The sequence below is a fragment of the Mus musculus genome, chromosome 4 (genome assembly GCF_000001635.26).
Source record: "Mus musculus strain C57BL/6J chromosome 4, GRCm38.p6 C57BL/6J".
Classification (NCBI taxonomy): Eukaryota; Metazoa; Chordata; class Mammalia; order Rodentia; family Muridae; genus Mus; species Mus musculus.
The window spans coordinates 85479177-85493442 of NC_000070.6; positions in this window are offsets into that span (position 1 = coordinate 85479177).

The window sequence follows — 14266 nt, forward strand, 5'->3', positions numbered from 1 at the left end:
TTATCCTTGAGAAGACTTTTTGCTATCCTAGGTTTTTTGTTATTCCAGACAAATTTGCAAATTGCTCCTTCCAATTCGTTGAAGAATTGAGTTGGAATTTTGATGGGGATTGCATTGAATCTGTAGATTGCTTTTGGCAAGATAGCCATTTTTACAATGTTGATCCTGCCAATCCATGAGCATGGGAGATCTTTCCATCTTCTGAGATCTTCTTTAATTTCTTTCTTCAGAGATTTGAAGTTTTTATCATACAGATCTTTCACCTCCTTAGTTAGAGTCACGCCAAGATATTTTATATTATTTGTGACTATTGAGAAGGGTGTTGTTTCCCTAATTTCTTTCTCAGCCTGTTTATTCTTTGTATAGAGAAAGGCCATTGACTTGTTTGAGTTTATTTTATATCCAGCTACTTCACCGAAGCTGTTTATCAGGTTTAGGAGTTCTCTGGTAGAATTTTTAGGGTCACTTATATATACTATCATATCATCTGCAAAAAGTGATATTTTGACTTCCTCTTTTCCAATTTGTATCCCCTTGATCTCCTTTTGTTGTCGAATTGCTCTGGCTAATACTTCAAGTACTATGTTGAAAAGGTAGGGAGAAAGTGGGCAGCCTTGTCTAGTCCCTGATTTTAGTGGGATTGCTTCCAGCTTCTCTCCATTTCCTTTGATGTTGGCTACTGGTTTGCTGTAGATTGCTTTTATCATGTTTAGGTATGGGCCTTGAATTCCTGATCTTTCCAAAACTTTTATCATGAATGGGTGTTGGATCTTGTCAAATGCTTTTTCTGCATCTAACGAGATGATCATGTGGTTTTTGTCTTTGAGTTTGTTTATATAATGGATTACATTGATGGATTTTCGTATATTAAACCATCCCTGCATCCCTGGAATAAAACCTACTTGGTCAGGATGGATGATTGCTTTAATGTGTTCTTGGATTCGGTTAGCGAGAATTTTATTGAGGATTTTTGCATCGATATTCATAAGAGAAATTGGTCTGAAGTTCTCTATCTTTGTTGGATCTTTCTGTGGTTTAGGTATCAGAGTAATAGTGGCTTCATAAAATGAGTTGGGTAGAGTACCTTCTACTTCTATTTTGTGAAATAGTTTGTGCAGAATTGGAATTAGATCTTCTTTGAAGGTCTGATAGAACTCTGCACTAAACCCATCTGGTCCTGGGCTTTTTTTGGTTGGGAGACTATTAATAACTGCTTCTATTTCTTTAGGTGATATGGGACTGTTTAGATGGTCAACTTGATCCTGATTCAACTTTGGTACCTGGTATCTGTCCAGAAATTTGTCCATTTCGTCCAGGTTTTCCAGTTTTGTTGAGTATAGCCTTTTGTAGAAGGATCTGATGGTGTTTTGGATTTCTTCAGGATCTGTTGTTATGTCTCCCTTTTCATTTCTGATTTTGTTAATTAGGATTTTGTCCCTGTGCCCTTTAGTGAGTCTAGCTAAGGGTTTATCTATCTTGTTGATTTTCTCAAAGAACCAACTCCTCGTTTGGTTAATTCTTTGAATAGTTCTTCTTGTTTCCACTTGGTTGATTTCACCCCTGAGTTTGATTATTTCCTGCCGTCTACTCCTCTTGGGTGTATTTGCTTCCTTTTTTTCTAGGGCTTTTAGATGTGTTGTCAAGCTGCTAGTATGTGCTGTCTCCCGTTTCTTCTTGGAGGCACTCAGCGCTATGAGTTTCCCTCTTAGAAATGCTTTCATTGTGTCCCATAGGTTTGGGTACGTTGTGGCTTCATTTTCATTAAACTCTAAAAAGTCTTTAATTTCTTTCTTTATTCCTTCCTTGACCAAGGTATCATTGAGAAGAGTGTTATTCAGTTTCCACGTGAATGTTGGCTTTCCATTATTTATGTTGTTATTGAAGATCAGTCTTAGGCCATGGTGGTCTGATAGGATACATGGGACAATTTCAATATTTTTGTATCTATTGAGGCCTGTTTTGTGACCAATTATATGGTCAATTTTGGAGAAGGTCCCGTGAGGTGCTGAGAAGAAGGTATATCCTTTTGTTTTAGGATAAAATGTTCTGTAGATATCTATCAGGTCCATTTGTTTCATAACTTCTGTTAGTTTCACTGTGTCCCTGTTTAGTTTCTGTTTCCACGATCTGTCCTTTGAAGAAAGTGGTGTGTTGAAGTCTCCCACTATTATTGTGTGAGGTGCAATGTATGCTTTGAGCTTTACTAAAGTGTCTCTAATGAATGTGGCTGCCCTTGCATTTGGTGCGTAGATATTCAGAATTGAGAGTTCCTCTTGGAGGATTTTACCTTTGATGAGTATCAAGTGTCCCTCCTTGTCTTTTTTGATAACTTTGGGTTGGAAGTCGATTTTATCCGATATTAAAATGGCTACTCCAGCTTGTTTCTTCAGTCCATTTGCTTGGAAAATTGTTTTCCAGCCTTTCACTCTGAGGTAGTGTCTGTCTTTTTCCCTGAGATGGGTTTCCTGTAAGCAGCAGAATGTTGGGTCCTGTTTGTGTAGCCAGTCTGTTAGTCTATGTCTTTTTATTGGGGAATTGAGTCCATTGATATTAAGAGATATTAAGGAAAAGTAATTGTTGCTCCCTTTTATTTTTGTTGTTAGAGTTGGCATTCTGTTCTTGTGGCTGTCTTCTTTTTGGTTTGTTGAATGATTACTTTCTTGGTTGTTCTAGGGCGTGATTTCCGTCCTTGTATTGCTTCTTTTCTGTTATTATCCTTTGAAGGGCTGGATTCGTGGAAAGATATTGTGTGAACTTGGTTTTGTCGTGGAGTACTTTGGTTTCTCCATCTATGGTAATTGAGAGTTTGGCCGGGTATAGTAGCCTGGGCTGGCATTTGTGTTCTCTTAGTGTCTGTATAACATCTGTCCAGGCTCTTCTGGCTTTCATAGTCTCTGGTGAAAAGTCTGGTGTAATTCTGATAGGCCTTCCTTTATATGTTACTTGACCTTTCTCCCTTACTGCTTTTAATATTCTATCTTTATTTAGTGCATTTGTTGTTCTGATTATTATGTGTCGGGAGGAATTTCTTTTCTGGTCCAGTCTATTTGGAGTTCTGTATGCTTCTTGTATGATCATGGGCATCTCTTTTTTTATGTTTGGGAAGTTTTCTTCTATTATTTTGTTGAAGATATTAGCTGGCCCTTTAAGTTGAAAATCTTCATTCTCATCAATTCCTATTATCCGTAGGTTTGGTCTTCTCATTGTGTCCTGGATTACCTGGATGTTTTGAGTTAGGATCCTTTTGCATTTTGTATTTTCTTTGACTGTTGTGTCGATGTTCTCTATGGAATCTTCTGCACCTGAGATTCTCTCTTCCATTTCTTGTATTCTGTTGCTGATGCTCGCATCTATGGTTCCAGATCTCTTTCCTAGGGTTTCTATCTCCAGCGTTGCCTCGCTTTGGGTTTTCTTTATTGTGTCTACTTCCCCTTTTAGTTCTAGTATGGTTTTGTTCATTTCCGTCACCTGTTTGGCTGTGTTTTCCTGCTTTTCTTTAAGAGCCTGTAACTCTTTAGCAGTGCTCTCCTGTAAATCTTTAAGTGACTTATGAAAGTCCTTCTTGATGTCCTCTATCATCATCATGAGAAATGTTTTTAAATCTGGGTCTAGATTTTCGGTTGTGTTGGGGTGCCCAGGACTAGGTGGGGTGGGAGTGCTGCGTTCTGATGATGGTGAGTGGTCTTGATTTCTGTTAGTAGGATTCTTACGTTTGCCTTTCGCCATCTGGTAATCTCTGAAGCTAGCTGTTTTAGTCGTCACTGTTAAGAGCTTGTTCTTCAGGTGACTCTGTTAGCCTCTATGAGCAGACCTGGAGGGTAGCACTCTCCTTAGTTTCAGTGGGCAGAGTATTCTCTGCAGGCAAGCTCTCTTCTTGCAAGGCAGGTACCCAGATATCTGGTGTTCGAACCAGACTCCTGGCAGAAGTTGTGTTCCACTCACTAGAGGTCTTAGGATCACGTGTGGAATCCTGTGTGGGCCCTTGCGGGTGTCAGGCGACTCAGCTGGCAAGGTAGCCGGGGCTCGAGTGGAGTGGAAGGGGTTTGTGCCCCAGATCAAGCCCGGGTAGCCTGCTTCCCTATGTACCGCAGTCTCAAGTTCCACGCGATTGGATTGGGGCAGGCACTGTGATCCACTCACCAGAGGTCTTAGGGTCCCGTGGGGAGTCCTGTGTGGACCCTTGCGGGTGTTGGGCAAGACTCTGCTGGCAAGGTAGCCCGGGGCTCGAGTCACGAGTCGAGCGGAAGGGACTTGTGCCCCAGATCAGGCCCGGGTAGCCTGCTTCCCTATGTACCGCAGTCTCAAGTTCCGCGCGATTGGATTGGGGCAGGCACTGTGGTCCACTCACCAGAGGTCTTAGGGTCCCGTGGGGAGTCCCGTGTGGACCCTTGCGGGTGTTGGGCAAGACTCTGCTGGCAAGGTAGCCCGGGGCTCGAGTCTCGAGTCGAGCGGAAGGAACCTATTTAATTCTTACAATAGCCTGCTAATATGGGTTATAACTATTTCTTCTATTTTATAGCTGAGGATAAATGGGGGCTGAGTAACTTGTCAGTGAGAGAGCTGGGACACAAGCCTGGGAAAATCTGGCTTAGGCACACTGCTCTTAGCTCTTCAACTATAAACATCACACTTCTTCAAAGAAGATCTTCTGGGTTTGTGAACAGCTTTTCCTAGACCAGATGGTATACACAGCCTTTAATTAAATGCTTATTATCTCTTTTTGCATAAGGAGCACAAGGAATAAAGTGTCCCTAAAAGCCATTAATTCAATAAAATAAAGGAAAAGTCCCCTTTGACCGTTATAACCCAAACTGTTTGTCCATAACTGTTATACCACTTTTAAGGACTGACCCTCCTGGATCTATTATATACATTCACACATACCAATAGAAAGTACCAAGAAATGCTGTGTTTTCTTTATATAGTAGTATATTATACATAATTTTAATAGCATATATCAAGTACTTCCTCTGACAAACACATTTAGGTGTGTTGCAGGGTTGCTATCCAGCTGGTACCCAGAGGTGTGGCTATGAATCATATCATAAATACAGCGTATCATTCTCTCGCTGACTGACCTTAGGTACAGTGTATCATTCTCTCGCTGACTGACCTTAGGTACAGGAAGCACAGAGCCTAGGACCCAGTCATCCAGAACCTCACAATGTTTTCATTTGGGTTTCTAAAAATTTGAGGAAAAATGAATGTACTAATGAATACACAATAAAGAATTCACTCTGGGTTTGATTGTCTTTGTGCAAATAGTTACCGCACAACACCTTATGAATATATACAGCTCGAAGTGCAAAACACCTGGCTGCTGCCCAAACCTTTGCTTTTGTCTATCAAGTGTCAATCAAGGACCTCAAAGGAGAGGGCGACTGAGCCCACTTCCCATGCTAGGGCTAGCAGCCCCTAGAAACCATCATCGACTTTTTAAAATAATGGGTGAGCTTTAGACTGTCACTTGTATCCTCATTTATTCTGAAGACAAAATCATGCTGCCTAATGCAGGGCTGTTTCTGAAGGAAGCAACAGAAATTGCCATTAGTGAGCTCATGAGAAGGCAGCTGCCTGAAGCAGAGCAGCAGCTTGGCCAACTGGAGACCTCGAGAGCATTAGAAACCCTGCCAGAAAACCATGAGACCCCTCTCTCGCTCTTCTGGGTGGTTGGGTGGGTGGTGGCTTCCCCACCTCCCTTGAGCTCTTTATCTCTTCCTTTCTGTCTTTGGAATATGCCATCACTCATCTTTAGAGTTCTGCTATTAATAAACTTGCCCACTACCAGACCATTTTGTTTTGTTCCTGTCAATTATGTTTCATTGAATCTGAGAGTTTCTTTTTTTGTAAACTAGAGATCAATCTATTTGTCTCAGCTTGCATCATTTTTTTTTCTTACCACTCATTCAGGAAGTTAAGGTCAGAGGCCAAAGACATGGCAGCAGAGGTGGGTCTCCTGCAACTTGTGTAGACACCTCCAAGATGTCACTGGCATCTAGTCCCCTGATCATTCAGTCAACATACCTGTCTGCTCATGTACAGAATGCCACTGACACCTTAGTGCATTATGTGGCAACCTTTTTCTTCTGTCCTCTAAGAAATTTCTTTTGCTTCTAGGAGAGCAGCTCACAACCCCTTCCATCTGCCTGCAGTGACCACAGTGGCCAAAGCTGTAGTCCACTGTCTCCTAGCACTTAGCCACTGATTATATAAATGTGAACACTGTGTGTTCAACAGAGGCAAACTATTTAAAATGTGAACTGTTAAGCGTCTTTGTATGCTTTACCAACAAGTACAGAACAGGTGAATATGACACACGTGCTTCCCCAAATGAGTCACAAGGCTCTTTGCCATGTTTTCTGTTTGAGAGAAGGATGTCTAAACCAAAGAATATCATGGACACCCTCTCTTATACACATCCAGTTTATGTAGAAAATATTAAAGAATTAGTTGTTTTGTCCCCAGAGGTGACTTTTTTCAAAGTACTTTTGTACCTCCTTCTTCACTTGCTTTAGCTTTGACCGCCTTAAGTCATACCATAATTTGGACTCTAAAGCCATTCTTTGGTCTGGGTTAGTAGCTTCAAGAGTCTGAAATATTTTTTCCTATCTTAGGATCCAACTATAAAGCTTCAGTGACTACTCTGGGGGTTCTGTGGTTTATTCCAAGAGAGGGAAGAAGTGAACTGGTGTACAAGACTTGAACTCACTGCCAAGCACTGAGACTAAAGCTGAAGCTTCAAACTGATATAGAACTTAAATTAAAAGTGGAAGTGACATGAATGAATATCTACGAAGTGGGAAGACCTGGTTTCTAACTGGAATTTAAACCAGGAAAAGGACTCGATCTTGCAGCAGCACAAAGAGGAGTGGGGTTGCTTTATTAATTACTGGCAGCGATCTAAATATATTGTCATATATCAGATGAGGAAGCAATTTATAAGATAAAAATCTTACACCTAATGAAATTTGTAATCTACCCCCCAGTACTCCCTGACCCATGGAATCTGCAGATTCACCCAAAGGATGAAGATAGTTCATAGTCTGATTCTTAAAACTTTTATTCAGTGATTTTGTGTTTGAACATGAACATATCCACAAAGCATTAAAACAACAAGCAAAATTAAAAAGTCCCCAAGTGTCCATACAACACAGATGGTACCCGCAATTCTGTAATGAAGATTAGCATTTGGGGATGGAGACTTGGCAGCAGAACTCTTTCTGTTTTCCCCGGAGGACAGAAGGACTATGGGAATGTGTGCAGAGCTCTTGTAAGACCACATGTGCTGCAGTGACTTGGCACAAGGCAGCTGGCTTACAGGTGCTCTGGCAGCAATGTGGGAAGCCTTCTTTCTTTGTCCTTCTGTGCGTGAAATGACTTTAATATGCCTTTTGTGCGGGAGGAGACACTGCAGGCACTCCCCGTGGGCCAAGCAGTTTGTCTTTGAATGGCGATTTTAGAAACGGGTGACAGTTCTATTTTCTTCCTTAAGAGAATCCTTGTTCTGGGTGGTGACAAGGACTGTTGGCTGATGCTTTCCTCTCCTCTCCATAAGAATTGAAGAAGGAAAACTTAAAGGCATAATGAGCCAAAACGTCACCATATTCAGTAATGTTGTTCCAGTAAGTAATGTTCATCCGTATGGATGAGGCATCCGGATCATAAAATACTAGCAAAATCCTTTATGAATGATGAAGCTGCTCCACCCCCTCAGTATTCCCAGTGTTTTCAGCTCAAATGTTGTTGCTGGAATGCAATCAACATATAGCAAGGAGAGTAGGGGCAGATGTATGCCAAGGAAAGCCATGAAGGCACCTGCAAATGCTGGTCTTCCTAGAGTTCATCTGCCTGGAACATGGCCATCTAGGACCTGGGCTTCAAGCATGTGAAATAGAAAGAGAAAGGAGAACAATAGCTACTGGTACAACTGTGCTGAGATGAAACCATTCTTCATTAGTCTGAACATTCCCCATTGTGCATTCTCATGCAATGATGTAAAGTTGTTCGGCTGTGGGAAGCCATACCATGAAGCACAGGAAATAGCTTAAATCATTGGAAATGTTTTTAAGGTTAAATAAATGGGGAAACGACTATACTTAAGGTTGCCAACCACTTCAGAGTAATTTTTACTGGCAGATTTTCTCATTGTCAGTGTTCCTTTAAAAACATACACAACTGAACTCTTCTGGGACAGCCTTCTCCATTGGCTGTAGTCACTGGATATGATGGTACAGCTCCAATCCCAGTACTTGGGAAGTGGAAACAGGAACATCAATAGTTCAAGGTTATTCTAAGATGCATAGAAAGATGAAGGGTAGCCTGGGTTACAATCTGTCTTGAAAAAGAGAGATAGAGATGGTTATCATTTTCCTTTTAATAATTCAACTCCAATATCATCAGCTTCCTTGGACTATTGATCACTGACTTGGGTGACTGGTCTGAGGTGTGCCTAGATGCAAGAGGAAGGCTTAAACTAGTATCTATCACTACTGCCTTCATGAAACAGACAAGACTACCATTTCAGTGTTCATGTTACACCTCCTTTCTCAATGCTTCAGAGACTTCAGATATGACAGATGGGAGGGAATCATGGTTTTAACAATAAGATCGGATTAAAATCAGGTCAGAAAAAAAAGAGAATCTCGTTGGAAAGTATGCTTGAAGAACTGGGCTCTTGGAGGCAGAAGTCAGCAGCATACATTTCGGCTGAAAGATGAAGGTTTGCCTGAGATCCTTGTGACCATCTGTCCCTGGTGGTGTAGGTACAGATAAACAAAGCCCCTGTTGCTGTTGATTTCCCATAATCTTTTTATTTGACCATCTCCAAAGGACAGGAAAGGAAATGCAAGGGAATTATGTCAATAACTTTAGGTGTATGGCAGATTTTGGCTGGTACTCTGTATGTGTCATTATCCTGGTTTATGACACATGATATATTATTCAAACTATATGTTACCATTTCTATGAGTCTCTTTGGTCCATTAATTCTTAAAAGCTGCTAATTCATATTGAACTTTATACACTCAGGAAGTAGAAATTTTTTTCCCTATGGAAAAAGCCTCTTAATTGGTGCTTATTGAACAACTAAATAAATAATAATATTAAGTATAAAATTAAAATATAGTTGGGTAATTAGGCCTAACTATTATTGTAGCAGAGTATTTCACAGAGATATAATTTGCATATTATAATGTTTTCTTTTTCAAAGAGTGCAATTTAGCAGTTTTAATGTGTTAGGGGGCTATATGAGTATAACCATGACCTAATTTTGAGCTTTTTTTTTTTTTTTTTGCCACCTCAGAAAGAAATGCTACCCATCAGCGTTCATTTTCATTTACTCCTGTTCCAAGGACCAAATCCAAAAACCAACCTGCTGTTTTCTATGAATTAGCCTCTTCAGTAGAGTTTATTTCACTGGCATCTTTGACCACTGTGTGACCTTTGTGTCTAGTTTCTTTCACTTTACATAATGTCTTCAAGAGTTATTGTCTCTTGCGCCAATACTTCAACTTTTTTCTTTTTTTCTCTCTCCGCAAATATAACCCCAGTTTGCTTGAATCCTGTAATCTTCCTCTGCTCATCTCTCAAGTATTGTGGTCACAGGTGTGCACCCCCATACCACCAGTCCATGCCTTTTATGGTTGAGTCATAAGTCACCGAATAGATAGACCACATTGAGTGTCCATTCATGGGTACATGGAAACTTCAGAAATTTCTACTTTGTGGCTGTTGGGAATAATGCTACTATAAACACCGATACACATACATCTTTATATGGACATATGTTCTCAATTCCCTTGGCTGTAAATCCATGAGTTTATATTGGCACATAGACCATATGTTGTGTGAGCCTAAGAGTAGAAAATGTCCAGAACAGACAAATCTGTAGGGACAAAGTGCATTAGTGTCAGCGTGTCAGAGTCAGGGAGGTGAGTGTGCTGAAAGCAAATCCTAGTGTGTGGGGGGTTCCTTTCTGAAACGATCAACCCAAATAACTGCAAAAAATTTGAGGCAATGCCAAGATGTTTTCAAAAGTAGTTGTGCCATTTTTAAAAATTCCACAAACAAAGAGGGTTTACATTTTTATACATCCCCACTAACACCTATTTACCTTTTTTTTTTTTTCAATTTTTGTGTTTGCAACATCACATGTTGTGTTTTAATAGTTTGAGATGCACACACTTACTCTCAGGTGAGGGAGACTGTTCATCCATACTGCCATCAGAGCAACATACAAGATGTAGTCTATGGGATAGATAGCCTGAAACACTTGCCAGACGTTTAATTACTGGTATCTTGATCTTGGAATTTCCATCATCTAGATCTGTGGGTAATAAATTTCCATTGTTTGTAAACTACCAGATCTAAAGTCTTTACTCAAAGTAGCCCAAATGTACTACACTGCACTAGAAATCAACAGCGACACCATCATATTCTTGGATAACCATCCTTCAGAACTGTGAGAAAACACATTCCCATTTTCCAGGCCACATAGTCTGGGGTATTCTGCTGTAGTAACCCTGGAACAGTACCAAACAATGAATCAAAAGCTGACTAAACTCAGTCCTAATTATCTGTCGTAATCCAGCTTAATATTCTTTCCAACACCAACTAGAATGAGGTTGTAATGCCCTTATGTGCATATTACTACCAATCATCTCTTTTCATTTTTATCCAAACTCTTTAAGGATAAGTATGGCTTGCTGATTTTGCTCACTGATATAACTAGACATGTAGTCAACAAAATATGTATTCACTGAGTGCCTGTGCTAGTGATGGGGTCATTATGCTATATTTTGATGAAGAAGAACATGAGACATTTATGTCTAAATATTAGTATTTGATCCAGCTAGCCACTGCTTTATTCTATGGAAATTTCTACATTAGGCTATTTGGAAACCAGAGGCTCAAATTTTAATCTCTTGCCCTTTTAAAAAAAATTTAAATTTAATTTAATTTTATTAATTTTTATTGCTTCTATTTTTTTTTTTACAGTCTAGTCATTATCTGCCTCCTGGTCCATCCTCCTACATTTCCTTATCCTTTTTCTCCTTCCCCTTGTTTACAAGAGGATATCTTCACCCCTGCCCCCCACCCCCACTCCTCTCTCCCTCTACCCCTCTACCCCTCTACTTCTCTATTACCCACCAGGCCTCCCCACTCACTGGGGCCTCAAGTCTCTCAAAGGTTGGGGACATCTTATCTCTCTAGGGCCAGAGCAGGCAGTCTTCTGCTGTATATGTGTCAGTGGGACTCAGACCAGCTAGTGTATGCTGCCTAGTTGGTTGCTCAGTGTCTGAGAGACCTCAGGGGTCCAGGTTGAGACTGGTGGTCTTCATATGGGGTAGCCCTCCTCTACAACTTCTTCCAGCCTTTCCCTAATTCAACTGCAGGGGTCCCCAACTTCAGTCTATTGGTAAGTATCTGCTTCTGTCTCAGTCAGCTGCTTGTTGGGCCTCTCAGACAGTAACAATGCTAGGCTCCTGTCTGTAAGCACACCATAGTATAGCATCAATGATAGTGTCAGCCCTTGAATCCTCCCCTTGAGATCGATCCCAAGTTGGGTCAGTCACTGGACCTCCTTTCCCTCAGTCTTTTTTCTACTTTTGTCCTTGCAATTCTTTAGACAGGAACAATTCTGGGACAGAGTTTTTGACTGTGGGATAGCAACTCCATCCCTCCATTTGATGTCCTGTCTTTCTACTGGAGGTGGACTCCATAAGTTCCCTCTCCCTGCTGTAGGGCATTTCATCTAAGGTCCCTTCCTTTGAGTCCTGAGAGTTTCTTACCTCCCAAGTCTCTGGTACTTTTTAGAGGGTCCTCCCACAACCCACCCCCAGAGGTTGCATATTAATTTTACTTTTTAACTTATTAACTTTACATACCACTCTCTGCCCCCTCCTGGTCAACCCCTCCCACAACCCTTCCCTCATATTCTCTTCCTCTTCTCCTCTGAGTGGGTGGGACACCTCTAGGTATCACCCTACCCTGGCACTGCAAGTCTCTGAGATCTCAGGGCTTCCTCTCCCACTAAGACCAGACAAAGCATCCCAGCTAAAAGAACATATCCGACATACAGGCAACAGCTTTTGGGATAGCCCATGTTCTAGTTGCTCTGGACTCACATGAAGACCAAGCTGCACATCTGCTACATATGTGCAGGCAGGCCTAGATCCAACCAATGCATGTTCTTTGGTTGGTGGTTCAGAGTCCAGGTTAGTTGACTCTGTTGGTCTTCCTGTGGGGTTTGTGTCTCCTTAGAAGTCTGTAATTCTTCCTTCTCTTCTTCCATAAACATCCCCAAGCTCCATGCACTGTTTGGCTGTGGGTGTCTGAATCTGTTTGAGCCAGCTCCTTGGTTGATCCTCTCACAAGACAACATGCTCTTGTCTGTAAGCATAACAGAGTATCATTAGTAGTGTTAAGAATCGGTGCTTGCCCATGGGATGGGTCTCAAGTTGGGCTGGTTATTAGTTGGCCATTCCCTCAGTCTCTGCTTCATTCCCTGTGCCTGTATTTCTTGTAGACAGGATACATTTGAGGGTGAAAGCTTTGTGGGTGGGTTGGTGTCTCTATAGCTCTACTGGGGTTTCTGCCTGGCTATAGGAGGTGACCCCTTCAGTTTCCATATACACAATGTTGTGAGTCACAGCTAAAGTCACTCCCATTGATCCTTGGATGCTTTCCTTATCCCAGGGCTCTGTCTCTTCCTGGGGATGACCCTCACCTCCTCACCACCACCCCCACTTGCAGACTTCCATCCATTTTCATGGCTATCTAGCCATCTCTCCTGTCCTTCCCCACACCATATCCTGAGCCCTCCTATTCCCCTCCCTCCCAGTTCCTTCCCTTCACTTGGTTCTTATGACTATTTTATTCCCCCTTCCAAGTGAGATTCAAGCTTCTTTGCTTGGACCTTCACTCTTGCTTAGCTTCTTTGGGTCTGTGGAGTGTAGCATGGTACCTGTATTTTATGGGTGGTATCTACTCATAAGTGAGTACATACCATGCATATCCTTTTGGACTGGGTTACCTCACTCAAGATTATATTCTCAAGTTCCATCCATTTGTCATTGTGATGGGTGTAAGATGGAATCTCAGAGTTGTTTTGATTAACATTTCCCTGATGACTCTGGATTTTGAATATTTCTTTAAGTGATTCTTGGCCTTTTAAGATTCCTCTATTGAGAATTCTCTGTTTATCTCTGTACTCCATTTTTAAATTTGGTTATTTGGGGTCTTTGTGTTAAATGTTTGAGTTATTTGTAAATATTGGATATTAGCCTTCTGTCAGAAGTAGGGTTGATGAAGAACCTTTCCCAATCTTAGGCTGCCAATTTACCCTATTGACAGTGTCCTTTGCCTTATAAAAGCTTTACAGTTTTATGAGGTCCCATTTATCAGCTATTGATCTTAGAGCCTGAGATATTGGTGTTCTGTTCAGGAACTTGTCTCCTGTACCAATTCATTGAAGGGTATTTTCCACTTTCACCTCTATGAGATTTAGTGAGTATGGTTTTATGTTGAGGTTCTTGATCTACTTGGATTTGAGTTTGTGCAGGGTGTTAAATATGTATCTATTTTCATTCTTCTACGTGTAGACATCCAGTTATAGCAGCACTGTTTGTTGAAGATGCTTTCTTTCTTTTTTTGCATTGCATAGTTTTGTCTTTATCAAAAATCAAATATCCATAGGTATGTGGGTTTATTTCTGAGTCATCAATTTGATTCCATTGATCACTATTTCTGTTTCTGTAGCAATAGCATGCATTTTTAAATAATTATTGCTGTACATTACTGTACAGCAATATACTATTGTACGACAGCTTGAGGTCAGGGATGGTGAAAGGACATTTCTCCTAGAGTTCTTTTATTGTTCAGGCTACCCTGGGGTTTTTGTTTTTCCACATGAATTTGAGAATTGCTCTTTCCATGTCTGTGAAGAATTGTGTTGGAATTTTGATGTGGATTACATTGAATCCATAGGTTGCTTTGGTAGGATGGCCATTTTCACTATGTTAATTCTACCTATCCTTTAGTATGGGAGGTCTGTCCATCTTCTGATATCTTCTTCAATTTCTTTCTTCAGAGACTTGAAGCTATTGCCATGTGATCATTCACTTGCTTGGTTAGAGTTACATCAAGATATTTTATGTCATGGCTATTATTGTAAAGAGTGTTGTTTTCCTATAATCTCTTGTCTTAAAGGTTATTTCTCCAGTATCCTCTTTGTTTGATCGTTTTCATTCTTACATGAAAATATTGA